The 19,144-nt window shown below is 34.2% G+C and overlaps 2 non-coding genes across 2 annotated transcripts; both read right to left on the bottom strand.

The window, feature by feature from the left end:
- Positions 1-5,966: 5,966 nt before the first annotated feature.
- Positions 5,967-6,085, bottom strand: LOC143739555 (5S ribosomal RNA). Its single transcript, XR_013204285.1, has one exon. It is a non-coding gene; the product is annotated as a 5S ribosomal RNA (ribosomal RNA).
- A 595-nt stretch (positions 6,086-6,680) lies between these two features.
- LOC143739979 (5S ribosomal RNA) lies at positions 6,681-6,799 on the bottom strand. The gene has a single exon (XR_013204688.1). It is a non-coding gene; the product is annotated as a 5S ribosomal RNA (ribosomal RNA).
- Positions 6,800-19,144: the final 12,345 nt, after the last annotated feature.

Below are 19,144 nucleotides of genomic sequence, written 5' to 3'. Positions count from 1 at the left end.
AGAAGAACTTTTGAAAAAACTCAAACTCTTTCATGCTCTCTGAAGAATCTCAGAGACTTTTAAAGGCTTTCTGAAGAAGCTCAGGGACTCTTTTTTTTTTTTTAATCAAAAAAGCTTACAGCACCTGGTATTCCCAGGCGGTCTCCCATCCAAGTACTAACCAGGCCCGACCCTGCTTAGCTTCCGAGATCAGACGAGATCGGGCGTGACTTTTTTTTTTTTTTTTTTTTTTTTTTTTTTTTTATTAAAAGTTTATATCACAAAATACATAAAAGCAATTTTTTCCACATAAAAATTCCTCTTAAATAAATCATTTTTTGAAAAACATTCAAAAACATCTCCCACAGTACAGAAAATATTCATCTCAAACATCTTTAAACAAATACATTATTCCTTTCCTGGCAGTACCACATTAAACTCATTAAACACTGAGTAAATCTCAGGCGTACAAAACTTATAAAAATCATCCACTTTCTGTTCTTGTTTAAAATAACAGTACAAACATTCCATATATTTTTCCAATCGTCTTTTAAGCACCAACCATACATCCAATACTTTTTTTTCCTGCTTTGCAACTACTCTCCTTTCCCATATTGCACCTTTCATCAGCATTACAAACAGATTGATCATCTTTTCATTTTTATTGTTTTTGTCACACCCTACCATTATAATCTTATCCTTTTCTGTATCTTCTTGCTCCCCTTCTAATTTTCCAATAATACTCTTACATTTTTCATTAAAAACTTTTAAATTTTTACAGTATAAGAATAGATGTAAAAAACTTTCATATTCCTCACAGCATACTTTACATGTCGCACTTTGTTCAAACCCAATTTTTTTTAACTTTGTATCAGTAAATATCACTCTATGTCTAATAAAATACTCCAAATTTCCTAGTTTTATTTCAATAAACTTCCCTTTCATATTGTTCCAAATATTTTCTACTTTCAAACCTTCAAATGTCTTTTGCCAAAATTCATTTATAATTGGTTTCTTAAAAACAGCATCTCTAAAAAATCCATAAAACATTTTCACTGTGCATTCTTTAAAAAAACAAAGTTTCTCTCCCAGTATTACTTTTACATCCTTTTCATTATTCCCCTCTTCCATATTGTCAATTTTTGTTATCCATTGCTTAGGAATTGCATGTTTTATAATTTCATACTTGTTTTTTATTTCTTGTCTACTGATCTCCTCTTTTGCTTCCTCCATTACATCTACAATGTACTGTATCGGTAAAAAACCTTCTTTATATTCATATAAAACATCTCTCACTTTAACTATTCCAACTTCCAACCATTTTTTAAAATAAATTTCCTTCCCTTGGTTTAAAATGCCAGTGTTTAGGAATAAAGGCTGATTTAAAATTCTTTCTCTTCCATGTAAATTGTACCGTACATTTACAAAAAACTTTCCCCAAGCACTTAAAACCTCTCTATAAAACTTTGGCAAACCCACTGTCATCCACTCTTTTGTTCTCATCCATAAAATATTGTCCCCCAGATTAAAATTCCCACATTTGTTTAAAAAATACTCCATTGTTGTTTTCCATTCTACTTTATTACATTCATCCAGATACTTTTTAACCAATTTAACTCTTAGACTATTTTTCCTTTGCTCCACATCCATTAATCCCAAACCTCCTTTATCTACCACCCCTATTAAAGTATTATATGCGATTCTAGCTGGTTTGCCTTCCCATAAAAAATCTAAAAAACATCTTTTCAACCTTTTTTCCACCCACACTGGCATTGATGACACATATAAAAAATACCACAATTTCGATGACATTAAAACATTCAGGATTAAAACCTTCCCCTTTAAATTAAGTGTCCTCAGTTTCCAAAAGTTAGTTCTTCTTTCAATACCTCCCACTATTTCTTCCCACATGTTTTCTCTCACTTTGTCTTCGTCTTTCCCTATTAAAATCCCTAAAATCTTCATTTCTTTGACTTCCTTGAACTTAAAATTCTCTGTTAAGTTCACTGTCTCTCCAAATCTCATGTACAAAGTTTTTTCTTCATTCACTTTTCCTCCTGACCCCTTACAAAACCTCTGTACTATTTCCATTATTTTTGTAACACTTTCTTCTCCTCTAACAATAAATGTTGTGTCATCAGCATATTGAAATATTTTGTTATCCTCTATGAATTCTTCAACCTCTATTCCTTTAATCCTCTTTCCTTGTTTGATTGCTAGTCCTAGCGGTTCTGCCACCAACGAGTACAAAAGGGCTGATAAAGGACAACCTTGTCTTATTGAGCGCGTTATTCTAAAACATTCAGTTAAAAAACCATTACATTTTATTCTTGTCACCGCTCCCTTATATAAAATACGAACCCATTTAATAAAATTCTCCCCAAACCCAAAACTTTTTAAAACATCAAAAAGATACTTATGATCTACTCTGTCGAATGCTTTTTTGAAGTCTAAGCTAATTATGTAACCCTCTTTCTTTTTATCTCGCATGTACCTTATCGTGTCTTTTATACTCATTATCGTATCCGCAATGTCTTTTCCTTTCACTCCATATACCTGGTTTGTTGTGATTATCTTTGGCATTATCTCTTTCAATCTATTTGCTAAAATTTTTGCCAAAATCTTCAAGTCAGTATTAAGCATTGTGATAGGTCTATAGTTTTTTAGTTCTGTTTTTTCTCCCTTCCTCTTATATATAAGCTTCATCAATCCCATCCCCATTCTTAACATCATTCCACCTATTTCAAAAATCTCTTCATAAACATCCATTAAAATATTTGTTAATATATCTTTAAAGTTATATAAAACTCACTTCCTAAACCATCAATCCCTGGGCTTTTCCTTTTGTTCAGTTCATTTATAGCTCTTCCTATCTCTTCTTTACTTATGCTTCTATCACACTCTTCCTTCTCTTCTTCACCTACTTTTGTTTTTATTAATTCCATTAGTTCCATTTTTCTTCCTCCTTTACATCTTCTGCACTAAAAAGCTTTTCAAAAAAATCTTTTGTTTCATGTAAGATTTCCCCACTTGTTTCTGTTATTTCACCATTCCCCTTTTTTATTCCTTTTATCATTTCTGATCTTCCTTTTTTCCTTTCCAAATCAAAGAAAAACTTTGTACACTTTTCCCATTCAACCAGATATTTTGCTTTACTCCTCAATATTGATCTTTTATATTTATTTTCTTCAATCTCTTTCAATTCTTCCTGTATTTCTTTAATTTTTTGTACATCTTGCACTTCTTCATCAATTTGCTTCTCCAACCTTTCTCTTATCTTTTTTTCTTTATTCTTTTTACATTTATGCTTTAACGTACAATATTTTATAGTGAATTTTTTCGCTAAAAATTTTACATTCTCCCACCAAATTCTTTTGTCTTCTACATACATTGCATTTTCTTTTTCTTCTTCAATCATCTCTTTTATTGCTAAAACATAATGTTCATCTTTTAAAATGTCTGTATTTAAAACCCATACACCCGGCCCTCTTTTTCCTGTATCCCAATCCAACTGTACAAAAAAAGCCTTGTGGTCACTCAAACTTGATTCTTCATACCTTAACTTATCTATAAAACCTTCTATATTCCTTGTACATAAAACCATATCTATCCTTGTTTGACACAAAAAATTCCCTACAATTTGTCTTCTAGAAAATTCCCTTTTCTTTTCAAGTCTTTCCCTCCACACATCAATCATTTTGTTCTCCTCCATTAATGACTTTAACTCTTTCCTTCCCGTGTCCCTTTTAAAAACCATACCATCTGCCATATCTTTTTTGCTAAAAACAGTGTTAAAATCCCCCATCATAATTATATCTTTATAATTCCTTAAAACACTCTTGACAATGTTAAAATATTCTCTTTTTTCCTTTTCTTCATTTGGTGCATGTATATTAACCAATAAAATTCCCTTCTCTTCATAAGTAATTTCCACTACCATACATTTTCCCACTTTGTCTTTATATATTTCTTTACCATTTATTCCACTATTTTCTCTTATTAGAATTGCCACCCCTCGGCCATATCTTGCATCTCCATTATTATACCAAAATTCTCCTTTCCAATTGTTTCTCATTTCATTTATACACCCCTCTCTCCAGTTTGTTTCCTGTAGCAAAATTATATCCTCTTGTTTACACATTTCTTTTACTTTATCAAATTTGTTGATATTTAAAAGACCTCTCGCATTAAAAGTCACAATCCTCAGAACCATGAAGCAAAGAAAAACATACATGTAGCTGTTCATTTATCATTCTATCTCCCCAAAGTCCTTTAGCAATTCATACCTATTCACATTTCTCAATGTGTCCTCATTAACAATTTTTTTCCTTGCAGCCCCCAAATATGGTTTTACCTTAATTGATCTCCTTCTTTTCATTTGCATCTCTGTTTGGTCCTCTTTTTCCTCTTCTCTGTCATTCTCAGAAGTTGTTTGTTCATTTACAATTTTTGACTGTTCCCTTCTATCCATAGAAATTCCACAAACTCCAGGCATGTCTATTTGCATTTCTACTTGATCCTGTTGTTGGTCTTGTTCTTCTTGTGAGTTCCATTCTTCTCTGGGTTCTCCTTCGTCCTTTTCTGCTGTTTCAGCTTGTGTCATCGTTGTGGCTTCCTCCTGTTCCTTTTCGTTGTCTCCCTCATGCACCTGCCCGCTTACTCCTTCTTCTTCCTCGTCCTCCTTGTTTCTCATCCCACATTCACATTTGTTGAGCACTTCCTTGCAATCCAGGCACTTCACTGCTTTGCAGTCCCTCGCAAAATGCCCCATCTCACAGCACTTGTAACACTTGTAGTCCGGACAGTCCTTCACAATGTGGTCCGGGCTCATGCACAGCCGACAGGTCCTCACCTGATGACTATGCATCACCCGAAAGTATTGCGGTCCTTCTTCCGTCTCAAGCTTAGTGCTTGGGAGTGAGATCACTTCTCTGGGGAACCTGGTTTTTACAAACCTCGTTCCATCCTCGATACTTGTGCCCGGATAGACTCGCCTTCTCATCTTAGAGACGGGGAAAACCCCCCATCCCTCCAGCTTTTTAAAAATGTCCTCATCGTCCATATAAGCAGGCAAGTGCATAAATGAAACCACATAGTCTCTATTTTGCAGTTTTTGTACCTCACATTTTTTCCCTTTGATGATTAGTCCATCCATCAGCTCTTCCGTGTCTTCTTCTTTCTCCAACGTCACCTCGTAGTTATTCATTTGTTTAGGTCGAACTGCCAAGATTTTCCCATCTCCTATTTTCTCTGTCACTGCTTTAATAATATCCTCCGCCCTTGCACCTCTCACATCCATTAAATCCACTGTAACTGTTGCTTCTTTTGCATAAACTCTTTTCATGTTTTCTTTCCTTGCTTCTTTATCCTTTCCATGTCCATCTCGTCGTCTTTGTTCCAGTCCAGTTTCATTACCAGTTGATGTTCCTCCTGCCATTGCTGTGGTCGATGCCGTTGATCCATCCATTTTAAACAAAAACACGCTTAAACACCCCCCAAACAGCAAAAGCTGCTGGGAGGAAAACTCAAAAAAAATAAAAAAATAAAAATAAATATATATATATATAAGGAAACAGCGAACAAAATAAAAAACGAAAAAATGGTGAGCCTGTCTCACCTACTGCAAACTTCAAACTGCCAACTCACTTCCTGGACTGTACCACTATCACAGATCGGGCGTGACCAAGGTGGTATGGCCGTAAGCGAAAACTGCTGCCAAAATTGGGCAATTTAAAAGGTTAGACCATTAATGAAGAAAACTAAGAAGAACTTTTGAAAAAACTCAAACTCTTTCATGCTCTCTGAAGAATCTCAGAGACTTTTAAAGGCTTTCTGAAGAAGCTCAGTGAGTCTTTTTTTTAAAGTAAGAAGAACTTTTGAAAAAACTCAAACTCTTTCATGCTCTCTGAAGAATCTCAGAGACTTTTAAAGGCTTTCTGAAGAAGCTCAGGGACTCTTTTTTTTTTTTTTTTTTTTTAAATCAAAAAAGCTTACAGCACCTGGTATTCCCAGGCGGTCTCCCATCCAAGTACTAACCAGGCCCGACCCTGCTTAGCTTCCGAGATCAGACGAGATCGGGCGTGACCAAGGTGGTATGGCCGTAAGCGAAAACTGCTGCCAAAATTGGGCAATTTAAAAGGTTAGACCATTAATGAAGAAAACTAAGAAGAACTTTTGAAAAAACTCAAACTCTTTCATGCTCTCTGAAGAATCTCAGAGACTTTTAAAGGCTTTCTGAAGAAGCTCAGTGAGTCTTTTTTTTTTAAACTAAGAAGAACTTTTGAAAAAACTCAAACTCTTTCATGCTCTCTGAAGAATCTCAGAGACTTTTAAAGGCTTTCTGAAGAAGCTCAGTGAGTTTTTTTTTTAACTAAGAAGAACTTTTGAAAAAACTCAAACTCTTTCATGCTCTCTGAAGAATCTCAGAGACTTTTAAAGGCTTTCTGCAGAAGCTCAGTGAGTCTTTTTTTTTAAACTAAGAAGAACTTTTGAAAAAACTCAAACTCTTTCATGCTCTCTGAAGAATCTCAGAGACTTTTAAAGGCTTTCTGAAGAAGCTCAGTGAGTCTTTTTTTTAAAGTAAGAAGAACTTTTGAAAAAACTCAAACTCTTTCATGCTCTCTGAAGAATCTCAGAGACTTTTAAAGGCTTTCTGAAGAAGCTCAGGGACTCTTTTTTTTTTTTTTTTTTTAAATCAAAAAAGCTTACAGCACCTGGGATTCCCAGGCGGTCTCCCATCCAAGTACTAACCAGGCCCGACCCTGCTTAGCTTCTGAGATCAGACGAGATCGGGCGTGACCAAGGTGGTATGGCCGTAAGCGAAAACTGCTGCCAAAATTGGGCTATTTAAAAGGTTAGACCATTAATGAAGAAAACTAAGAAGAACTTTTGAAAAAACTCAAACTCTTTCATACTCTCTGTAGAATCTCAGAGACTTTTAAAGGCTTTCTGAAGAAGCTCAGTGAGTCTTTTTTTTAAACTAAGAAGAACTTTTGAAAAAACTGAAACTCTTTCATGCTCTCTGAAGAATCTCAGAGACTTTTAAAGGCTTTCTGCAGAAGCTCAGTGAGTCTTTTTTTTAAACTAAGAGGAACTTTTGAAAAAACTCAAACTCTTTCATGCTCTCTGAAGAATCTCAGAGACTTTTAAAAGGCTCTCTGAAAAAGCTCAGGGACTCTTTTTTTTAAACTAAGAAGAACTTTTGAAAAAACTCAAACTCTTTCATGCTCTCTGAAGAATCTCAGAGACTTTTAAAGGCTTTCTGAAGAAGCTCAGTGAGTCTTTTTTTAAAGTAAGAAGAACTTTTGAAAAAACTTAAACTCTTTCATGCTCTCTGAAGAATCTCAGAGACTTTTAAAGGCTTTCTGAAGAAGCTCAGTGAGTCTTTTTTTTTAAACTAAGAAGAACTTTTGAAAAAACTCAAACTCTTTCATGCTCTCTGAAGAATCTCAGAGACTTTTAAAAGGCTCTCTGAAAAAGCTCAGGGACTCTTTTTTTTTAAACTAAGAAGAACTTTTGAAAAAACTCAAACTCTTTCATGCTCTCTGAAGAATCTCAGAGACTTTTAAAGGCTTTCTGAAGAAGCTCAGTGAGTCTTTTTTTAAAGTAAGAAGAACTTTTGAAAAAACTCAAACTCTTTCATGCTCTCTGAAGAATCTCAGAGACTTTTAAAGGCTTTCTGAAGAAGCTCAGGGACTCTTTTTTTTTTTTTTTTTTTTTTTTTTTTAAATCAAAAAAGTTTACAGCACCTGGTATTCCCAGGCGGTCTCCCATCCAAGTACTAACCAGGCCCTACCCTGCTTAGCTTCCGAGATCAGACGAGATTTTTTATTTTTATTTTTTTTATTTTTTTTAGCTTCCGAGATCAGACGAGATTTTTTTTATTTTATTTTTTTATTTTTTATAATATTTCAATTAATAACAATATTTTTCATTTAAAAACAGACGAGTGTCTGTACAAACAAATGCATAACACCTTCTTTTTTTTCCATACATACTTTACATTTTTCATCTTGTAACAACCCTATTTTACACAATATCATGTCTGTCTTTATACAATTGTGTCTTAATAAATAATCAAAATTTTCCAACATAGGACTCTTAAAATTAATTCTCACATTTTTCCATATGTTGGATGCATCAAAATTATCAAATAGTTTTCCCCAATACTCAATTGCTTTTGGTATTTTAAAAACAGACTTACATAAACAACCATAAAACATTTTTAAAGTACAATCATTAAAAGAAATATTTTCATCTTTTCTTTTTAAAAATACATTCAAATTTTCATACACTTTTACTTTATCTTCAATATTTTTTATCCATTCTACTGGTATGGCTTCTTTTATTTTCAAATATTGCTCCTTTATCAATTGCTTATTTTCTATATCTTCATTTACTTCTAATGTGTCTATGATTGCTTGTAAAGGTAAAAATCCTGGTATTACCTCATATAAAATGTCTTTAACTTGTTTTAGTCCTGCATAATACCAACTCTTATAAAAAAAGGTGTTTCTGTTGAATATAATATGTTGATTTAAAAAGAGTGGTTGCTTCAATAGTTGTTCTCTCCCTTTAAACTCAATATTTACATTTTCTTTGAAACCTTTCCATGCTTTTAAAACTTCTTTATAAAATTCCGGTATCCCCTCTATCATATTGTCCTTAAAATGCATCCATATAAAATCATCCCCCATTTTTCCACACTTATTTATATAAAAACTCATTATTTTTTTCCAAATTAAATCATCCTTTTTTAAAAACTTTTTTACAGTCTTTATTCTCAAACTTTGCTTTCTTATCATTGGATCTATCAGTCCCAAACCTCCCTTATCTACCTCTCCAATAATTGTGTCATAAGCTATTTTAGCTGGTTTACCATCCCACATAAAATTTAAAATACATGTTTTTATTCTTTTATACACCCGTGTTGGCAGACTAACCACATTTAAAATATACCACATCTTAGATAAAAAAAGAGAGTTTAAAACCAATACTTTCCCTTTTATAAATAATTGTCTTTGTTTCCAAAAGTTTAGTCTTTTTTCCATTTTTCCTATAGTCTCCTCCCAAACCAGATCTCTTGTTCTAATTTCATCTCTTCCTAGTGTTATTCCTAAAATTTTTAGTTCATTCTTCTGTTCTTTAAAGTTCCATTGTCTTCCTAAAATATCTACCTTCCCCATTCTCATATATTCAGTCTTATCATTATTGACTTTAGCCCCTGTTCCACCACAATATTTTCCCAATATTAACATTGCCTTCTCAATACTCTTAACATCTTTTAAAAACAAAGTGGTATCATCTGCATATTGAAATATTTTCTGATGTACTTCCTCATTTTCCAAAACTATTCCTTGTATCTGTTTTTCTTTGTTTATTGCAAGTCCTAATGGCTCAGCAACTAAAGTGTATAGTAGTGCTGATAATGGACATCCCTGCCTTATTGACCTTGATATCTTAATAAAATCTGTTAAAAACCCATTTACTTTTACACAACTTAAAATATCATTATAAAAACATTTCATCCATGCAATAAAAATTCCCCCAAAACCAAATTGTTCCAATATATCAAATAAATATTTGTGCTCTACTCTATCAAATGCCTTTTCCAGATCTATACTAATCAAATATCCTTCTTTACCTTTTTCTTTCATATACCACATTAAATCTCTAATACTTGTTACTATATCCGATATATCACGGTTTAAAACACCATATGCTTGATTTGTTTTTATAATGTTTGGAATCACTTTTTTCAGTCTGTTTGCTAAAATCTTGGCCAGTATCTTGTAATCAGTATTTAACATGCTCAATGGTCTATAATTTTTAAGCTCTTCTCTTTCCCCTTTATTTTTATATATTATCTTAATTATTCTTTTCTTCATACTTTCACTTAACTTTTTCTGTTTAAAAATATCAATAAATAAATCATGCAAAATTGGCGTTAAAACATTCTTAAAAACCTTATAAAATTCAGCTGGTAAACCATCTAGGCCTGGACTTTTCCCATTACTCATCTGATCTATAGCTTCATCTATTTCTTCTTCTTCTATTTCCTTATCACACATTTTCTTATCTTCTTCATTTACTTTTGTTTCAATTTGATTCAATAAAAACTCTTCATCTTCCTCATTTATTTTATCTTTTTTAAATAAAATAGCATAAAAATCCTTCACTTCATTTAAAATACCTTCTTTTTCTTTCACAACCTTTCCGTTTTTTGAAATACTTTTTATCATTTCTGCTTGTTTTCTTGTTTTTTCCAAATCATAAAAAAAATGTGTACTCCTTTCTCCTTCTACTGTATTTTTCGCTCTACTTCTTATTTTAGCTCCCATGCACTTTGCCTCTTCTATTTTTTTCAATTTCTCTTCTAATATCACTATTCTATTCCCATCCATCCTTCCTTCTGACACTTTTTTCATTTCTTCTTCCCATTCCTTGTTTAATAATCTTTCTTTACTTTTCTTTATTCTTTGCATTTTCTTTGAATATTCAATAGATAGTTTTTTAATATCTATTTTTAAATTATCCCACCACACACTTTTTGCTTCTTCATATAGGACATTATTAATATTATTTATTATATAATTTTCTACTTCCATTTTATAAATGTCATTTTTTAAAAGTTCCGTATTAAAAACCCACACCCCTGGCCCTCTCTCTACACCACTATAATCAATGATTACATTTAAAAAATCATGATCACTTCCACTAAACATTTTGTAAAATACTTTTGTAACGAAACTTCCCAAATGTCTGTTACATAATACCAAATCAATTCTACTTTGTTTTAAAACTTTGTTTACCATTTGTCTTCTTGAATATTCTCTTTTTACTCTGTTTCTTTCCCTCCATAAATCTATAAATCTGTGTTTTCCCATAACTTTCTTTAATTCTTTTCTCCCAACATCTGCTCTATACACCATGTAATCCTCCACATCTATTCGTTCTAAAACAGTATTAAAATCACCATTTAAAATCGAACATTTATATTTCTCTATTAGAACATCCATTTCTTTAAAAAAAAGTAGCACGTTCTAGGTCTTCATTTGGTGCATGAATATTACATATTGTTATTTCTTCTTCTTTTCCTTCGACCTTGACCATCAATGTCCTTCCTATCTTATCTGTAAATATAACTGTTGCTTTTTGTATTGTACCCCTTCTTATTAAAATTGCTACTCCTTTTTTCCTATTAGGATCATTATTGTAAATAAATTCCCCGTCCCATATTTTCTTCAAATCATTTGTTTTTTCATCATTCCATCCTGTCTCTTGTATACATATTATGTCATTTTTCTTTGTCAAATGATTAATATTCTCAAATTTAGTCATAGTTGACAATCCCCTTGCATTGATTGAAACTATGCTCAATTGACTCATATACAAAATAAAAGTAACATAGAAACAAACAAAAAAACTCATCACTTTGGTTCAGTCTCTTTCAAAACCGCATCTCCTGGTCCAGTCCTTTCAGCTTTTTTCCTCTTTTTTTTTTTAGATTATCTTCTTATTCTTTGTTTCTCCATCACCTTCTCAATGTTAATTTGTCCTGTTGTTTTTAGTTTACTCCCCCCACTCAAAATGTTTTTCTTCCCACTTTCATTTCCACCAATAGTTTTATTCTTAGTGTCTCTTACCTCATCTATGTTTGTACTGTCCTTTGGTCCATCATTGTCATCTTCTTTGTTTTTCATCCCATCCTGTTCAACTTTATCTGCAATTATTTGTAGTTCTGTCATCGTTTCTGTCTCTTCTTCTCCATCCCGTTCGTCTTTACTTCCTCCTTCTTCTCTGCTCTGTATCTCCATTATTAATCCACGTGTTTGTTGTAGTACACTTCCTTCATCATCCTCTTCCACATTCACCTCGTCGTTGAGTGTCTCCGTCTCCATTTCCTCATGTTCCTCTTCGTATGTTTCACATCTGCACCTGAGAAATGCCTTTCCGCAGCCTTGGCACCGCGGGGCTTTGCAGTCCCGCGCATAATGCCCCTGCTCCAGGCATTCTCTGCATATTAATTGTGGACAGTCCTTTTTTTCATGATCCACACTTGCACATATTCTACACGTCTTCACCTGGTGATCATGAATCACCCTGAAAAACTGCCATCCTTCTTCCGTTTCGAATCTTGTGTTATATGGCAGAGACACCACGTCTTTTGGAAATTTAACTCTTATGAATCTTGTTCCATCCGCCACAATTGTCCCAGGGTAATACCTTCTTCTCAGAGGAAGTATCGGTGTAACCCCCCAGCTTGTCAGTTTTTGTAAAACATCCTCATCATTAATATAGTTTGGCAATTGTAAAAAAGATACCATCCTTTCCGTTCCACAAAGTTTTGTTATTTCACAACATTGTCCATTTATTTGTATTCCATCCAATAATTGTTCACAGTCTTCCTCTTTCTCCAATGTAAGTTCATATTCAAATTCAGTTTTTTTCCTTAGTCCATATAATTTTCCCAATCCAGTTTTGTCCTCCACAGCTTTAATTATCATCATAACCGTTAGTTGTTCTGGGTTTTTCACATTCATTGTCAACGTTGTTTCTTTTTTGTACTCTCTCTGGTATCTCATTTTTCCTCTCAACTTATTTATCATTTCATCTTTTTGACTTTTCTCTTGTCTCTTTTCACCATTTACATCATCCTTTTCTTTACCTTGTATCTTCTGTTGTTCAGTCCTTCCTTTATCCATTTCAACTCCATTTCTCTTCTTTCTCGAAACCACAGATGCCCATGTTTCGTTGTCATCTTTATCTTTTCCATTGTCCTTTTCTTTGTTCCTTTCAGTGTAATCATTATCCTCAATCTCTTGGTCTAATATCCGTTCCTGTTCCATAGCCATAGTATCAGTCATTTTGAAAAATAAATAAATAAATAAATAAAACCTCAGACAGTAAAATACCTGTCTGAGGTTTAAACAAAACTAAATTAAGAAGACAGCTAGTAACTTAATGAATTATCAAATGAAATCACAATAAAGAAAAACAAAAAATAGGAGAGCCTTTCTCTCCAAACTGCCAACTCACACTTCCTGGATCAGACGAGATCGGGCATGCCCAAGGTGGTATGGCCGTAAGCGAAAACTGCTGCCAAAATTGGGCAATTTAAAAGGTTAGACCATTAATGAAGAAAACTAAGAAGAACTTTTGAAAAAACTCAAACTCTTTCATGCTCTCTGAAGAATCTCAGAGACTTTTAAAGGCTTTCTGAAGAAGCTCAGTGAGTCTTTTTTTTTTAAACTAAGAAGAACTTTTGAAAAAACTCAAACTCTTTCATGCTCTCTGAAGAATCTCAGAGACTTTTAAAGGCTTTCTGAAGAAGCTCAGTGAGTCTTTTTTTTAAAGTAAGAAGAACTTTTGAAAAAACTCAAACTCTTTCATGCTCTCTGAAGAATCTCAGAGACTTTTAAAGGCTTTCTGAAGAAGCTCAGTGAGTCTTTTTTTTAAACTAAGAAGAACTTTTGAAAAAACTCAAACTCTTTCATGCTCTCTGAAGAATCTCAGAGACTTTTAAAAGGCTTTCTGAAAAAGCTCAGGGACTCTTTTTTTTAAACTAAGAAGAACTTTTGAAAAAACTCAAACTCTTTCATGCTCTCTGAAGAATCTCAGAGACTTTTAAAGGCTTTCTGAAGAAGCTCAGGGACTCTTTTATTTTTTTTATTTTTTTTTTAAATCAAAAAAGCTTACAGCACCTGGTATTTCCAGGCGCTCTCCCATCCAAGTAAAAACCAGGCCCGACCCTGCTTAGCTTCCGAGATCAGACGAGATTTTTTTTTTTTAAATCAAAAAAGCTTACAGCACCTGGTATTCCCAGGCGGTCTCCCATCCAAGTACTAACCAGGCCCGACCCTGCTTAGGTTCCGAGATCAGACGAGATCGGGCGTGACCTTTTTTTTTTATTTTTTTATCTTTTTTATTTTTCTTACAATTCACATATTTTCAATTACATTATTTCATCAGATTTACATACACACATTTCATTTCTTTTATATATCCCATGAACAAAAAAAAATGGAAAGGAAAAAATAAAAAATCACACTATTATGTTGCTATTTACACAGTTTGCAACAACAAATCTCAACCAAATACTTTTCATTTTTACCAGTTGAAACATATGTCTTCCCCTGGCTCTTGATATATTAGCTTGCTTGTATTTACAAAAAACTCTTTCACCTCTTTCTCACCATATTTACAAAGCAACTCAACATCTCTTTTTGTTATTGATTTAAATAAATCTTTAATTTTAACCTTTCTCCCCTCAAAATGTGCGTAGTTTCTTCTCAGAACTACTGCCAGTCTGGCATGACTTAAAACAAAATTGATTAGGCAACTGTCCATTTTCTTTTTCTTTTTCTCTAAGATCCCAAACAAAAACATTTTATCCCATTCCTCTTCTGATTCGACTTCCACACCCCAGTTTTCTAATAACAATTTTCTCAGGTAGTCAAAAAAAACAACCAATGCCTCACATCTCAAAAAATAATGTAAAAAACTCTCATGGCCATTATTACACACGTCACACATCACATTTACCTCATTGTTAATTTTATTTAACACCACATTTGTGTAGATTCTGTTATGTCTTATCAAAAAATCATTATTTTCACACTCTATACTGTTATATTTTAAATTTAGATTCGACCATATTTTTTCCACTTCCAAATTATCAAATACCCTCTTCCACACTTTCTCTGCTGCTGGCTCTTTTCTAACATCAACAATTAGCCTCCTATATACATTTTTAACACTCAAGGTTTTGATTTGATATTTCTTTTCATCATCATCTATATACATCTCTGGCATACATTGTTCTCTTTTGGATATACATTCATTTTCAATCATATTTGTCCATTGTGTGGGTATACTTGATTTAATCTTTTCATATATTTTGTTCACTTTCTCTCTGTTCTCCATTCCCTCCAAATCACACACAGAGTCATAAATGCAGTTGCTTCTGAGGAATCCTGGAATGACTTCATATATAATGTCTTTTACCTGTTTTATGCCTCCCTCTATAAATCTAGGTTCATATAACGTTTTATTTTTATGTTTAAACTTTTCATTTAGAAACAGGGGTAGATTTTTAATCATATGTATATCTTCACACTCATACTCTATCTTAGGTAGAAACTGCCTCCATGCCTCTAATACCTCCCGATATATTTCCTCCTGTCATAGATTGCTTAAAGCCCATGTACCAACCATTTTCTCCTATTCCTCCTACATCATCAATATATTTTCTTAAGAATTCCTTCCACCCGTAATCCCATCTACCTGTCATATATTTTATCACCGTTTTTATTCTCATTGCATTTCTTTTTATTTCTAGGTCCATCAAGTTTAATCCTCCTTCCCATCTCTTTCCCACCAATGTTTTCTGTGCTATTTTCACCCCTTTTCCCTCCCATATAAAATCACACACAATTTTATTCAACTCATTCATCACCCACCCTGGCATTTCAATTACACTCATTACATATACACATACTGATAACAACAGACCATTTACTACAATTACTTTCCCATTTAATTTTAATTTCCTCCCTTTCCATGCAGCGCATACTGTTCTTATTTTGTTAATCACCCCGGTCCAAGTTACATCTCTTGCCTCTTTGCTTTCTACCCCTAAATATACTCCTAATACTTTCATATATTTTTCCTCTACTTTTACCCCTACCTCTACTCTCCCAACCTCTCCTATGTACATTAACTCTGATTTCTCCCTATTTATTTTTGCCCCTGATGCCTTCCCATACTTCTCTACTATCTCTAGAACTCTTTTTAAACTATTTCCTTCCCTCACTGTGATTGTGGTGTCATCCGCATATTGATTTATAATACATTTTCCTCCATACGGCAAATCAATACCAACTATCCTTTCATCTCTCTTAATTAATGTGGCTAGAGGCTCTACTGAGATGGCATACAGTAATGCAGACAGGGGACATCCCTGTCTCACGGACCTCCCCACCTCAAACTTATCTGTTAACACTCCATTTATCTTTACACAGCTCTTTGCCCTCTCATATAGTTTCCTCACCCATCCCACCATTTTTACCCCAAATCCAAACTTTTCTAATACTCTGAATAGGTATTCATGTTCTACCCTATCAAATGCTTTGTTCCAATCTATCCCTATTACTATTCCTCCTTTCCTATCTCGTTTCAAATACTCTATCACATCTCTTACTGTCGCTATCGTGTCCGCTATATCCCTGCCTGGTATGCTATAGCTCTGTGTTGGTTGCACTATATCTCCAATCACTCTTTTCACTCTGTTAGCCAAAACCTTAGTTAATATCTTGTAGTCAACATTTAGCAAACTGATTGGTCTGTAATTCCCTATATCTAACCTATTCCCTTTCTTATAAACTAAGGCTATCACTCCCTCTACCATCCTATTTTGCACTATCCCTGTTCTTTCTATCCCTCTGAATACTTCTACTAATATTGGTGCTACCTCTTCCTTATATACTTTATACCACTCTATACCTATCCCATCACTTCCCGGACTTTTTCCGCTCCTTAACCCCCCTATTGCCTCTAACACTTCTGCCTCTTCTATTCCCCTATCACACCAGTCTCCATCTTCCTTACTTAGAACATTCTCTACGCTTTCTAGCACGTCATCTACACTTTTCTCATCTACTCCACCTCTTTTATATAACTCTTCATAAAATCCCTGCACTCTCTCCAAAATCTCTACATAATCTTTTGTTGCCTTACCCTCTTTTGTATTTATTTCGTTAATGTATGTTTTACTTTGTCTCCTTTTCTCAAGACCCAAAAAATACCCTGTACATTTTTCACCTTCTAATGCATATTTTGCTTTGCTCCTTAAAATCGCTCCTCTACATTTCTCTCTCTCATATTTCTCTAGTGCCGTTTTAATCTCTATATATTTTTCCATACTATATCCTTCTTCATCTTCTGCTTTATCTAACTCTTCTCTTAATTTTTCTTTCAACATCCTTTCTTCCTTTATCTTTTTCCTCCTTCTTTTCATGCTATATTTTATGCTTATTGATTTGATTTGGTCCTTCATTAGCTCCCATCTCTCTCCTATTCTATCATCTGCTTCGCCATTCCTTTTATACTCATCTATCTTCTCGTTTTCCCTATTTAATAAATCCTTCATCTGCATTTCATATTCTCCCTCCTCTATATATCCCGCATTCAATATCCACATCCCTCCTCCTACCTCATCATTCCCTATCTTGATTTTGAACCTGACACCATCGTGATCACTTAAACTATTTTCTTGATGCCTTATCCCGTCTATATACCTAATTATTTCTTCCTTTGCTAACACTAAATCTATTCTACTCTGTTTCAATATCCCTTCCCTTAACTGTTTCCTAGTGAATTCTCTTTTTTCTGGATTTTCATATCTCCACACATCTATTAATCCCTTGTCCCTTATTACCTCCATCAACATTCCCCTCGACTTCTCCCATCTAAATTTTACTCCCTTACCAACATCTAATCTACTGCATTTTATATTGAAGTCTCCCACTATAATACATTTTCCAACAACTAACCCTTTTAACTCTTCTATAATTTCCCTCCTGTCTAATTCTATATTTGGAACATATATATTTATTAATCTAAAGTCTATATCTCTATACCTAAATTCGACAATCAAAATCCTTCCCCTCTTATCTTTGTATACTTCTTTTATATTTTCTAGCCTATCCTTTTTAATTAATATTGCCACACCTCTTGCATTCCTAGCTCCGTTATTGTAATATATGTCCCCCCTCCACTCTTCTCTCATCTCCCTTACCTTATCCTCTTCCCAATTTGTTTCTTGTATACAAATAATATCGCTCCTAAATGTAAATAGTAATTCTTTCATCTTCATTTTATCTCTTAACCCGTTTACATTTATTGATGTTACAGTGACCATGAGAGCAAACCAGAAAACATATATAATGAGATAAAACATTTAAACAAATATCACATACCCGATCGTGGTTCTTTTGTCTGTTCAGTCTGTTCTCCATCCGTCTCAGACTTTCTCTTTGCACTCAGTCTTTTGATCTTTGCTTTCAGTCCTTCTTTTTCTTCATCTCTCTTTTTTCCGGCCTTACTTTCTCTGAATTGTGGTACTGTCCCTTTCTTTTCCTCTTCTTCGCTTCTTTCCCCTTCAATGTTTTCTCTTTTCCTCTCTTCCACCTCCTCCTCCTCCTCCTCCTCCTCCTCGCCTTCGCTCTCTCCCGATTGTTCCATCCCTTCCTCTCGATCATCCTCTTCACTGGAACTTTCAGCTCTATCTCGCCATTCCATTTTGTTTCTTTCTTCACATCCCACAGCTCCGTCCGTCCCTTGCATTTCCACATCATCAGTTGTCTTCTTACCTTGTTCCTCTGTCAGAATATTGTTTCTTCTTTCATTTTCTTCTTGTCCATCCATCCGCTCTCTCTCTATTCTCATCTGTTCTTCACAATCTCTGGCATAGTGTCCACTCTTGCCACATTTAAAGCACTTAAATTCAGGGCACTCTCTGAATATGTGCCCTGGCTTGATACAAAGTCTGCAAACGCGCACTTGCCTATCATGAATGACTCGAAAATATTCTGTGCCCCTCAGAGTCTCAAATTTTGTAGAGTATGGAAGCGAACATACCTGCTCTGTAAAGCGAACTTTTAGGAACCTTGTTCCATCCACAGTATCCGTTCCAGGCCATACCCGACGTTTAATTGATGAAAGTGGTTTTACTCCCCACTCTTCCAGTTTGGAGAGTATCTTCTCATCCTCCAAATACACCGGCAAGTTGATGAAGGAAACCACCATATCATTATTGATGATATCCCTGGCATGCACCATTACTCCTTGTATCCTCACTCCATCCATTAGTTTCTCTTTCCCTTCATTGTTCTTCATTGTGAGTTCATAGATCTTTTCACCTCTCACTCTGCAACCGATCACCTCTCCACACTCCTTCTTTACTCCCTTCAATAGATCCATCATAGAGATTTTCTCCGTTCCTTCAACCTCCACCTCCACAGTTAGCTCCTTGCTGTATTTCTCTCTCAAATCCCTGTGCATTTCTCTGTTGTTTTCATCTCTTTCTTTCCGCGCTTCTGTTGTAGCTTTACTTGCCTCTTGCTGTTTTTGGATCTCTTTGTCTTCTCCTTTCATTTTCTCTCTC

Source organism: Siphateles boraxobius, unplaced genomic scaffold (genome assembly GCF_051911475.1).
Source record: "Siphateles boraxobius isolate OS27281-9 unplaced genomic scaffold, OSU_SipBor_1 160, whole genome shotgun sequence".
NCBI classification, from domain to species: domain Eukaryota; kingdom Metazoa; phylum Chordata; class Actinopteri; order Cypriniformes; family Leuciscidae; genus Siphateles; species Siphateles boraxobius.
Note: the sequence above shows the minus strand (reverse complement) of the source record. Positions and strands in the feature narration are given on the sequence as shown.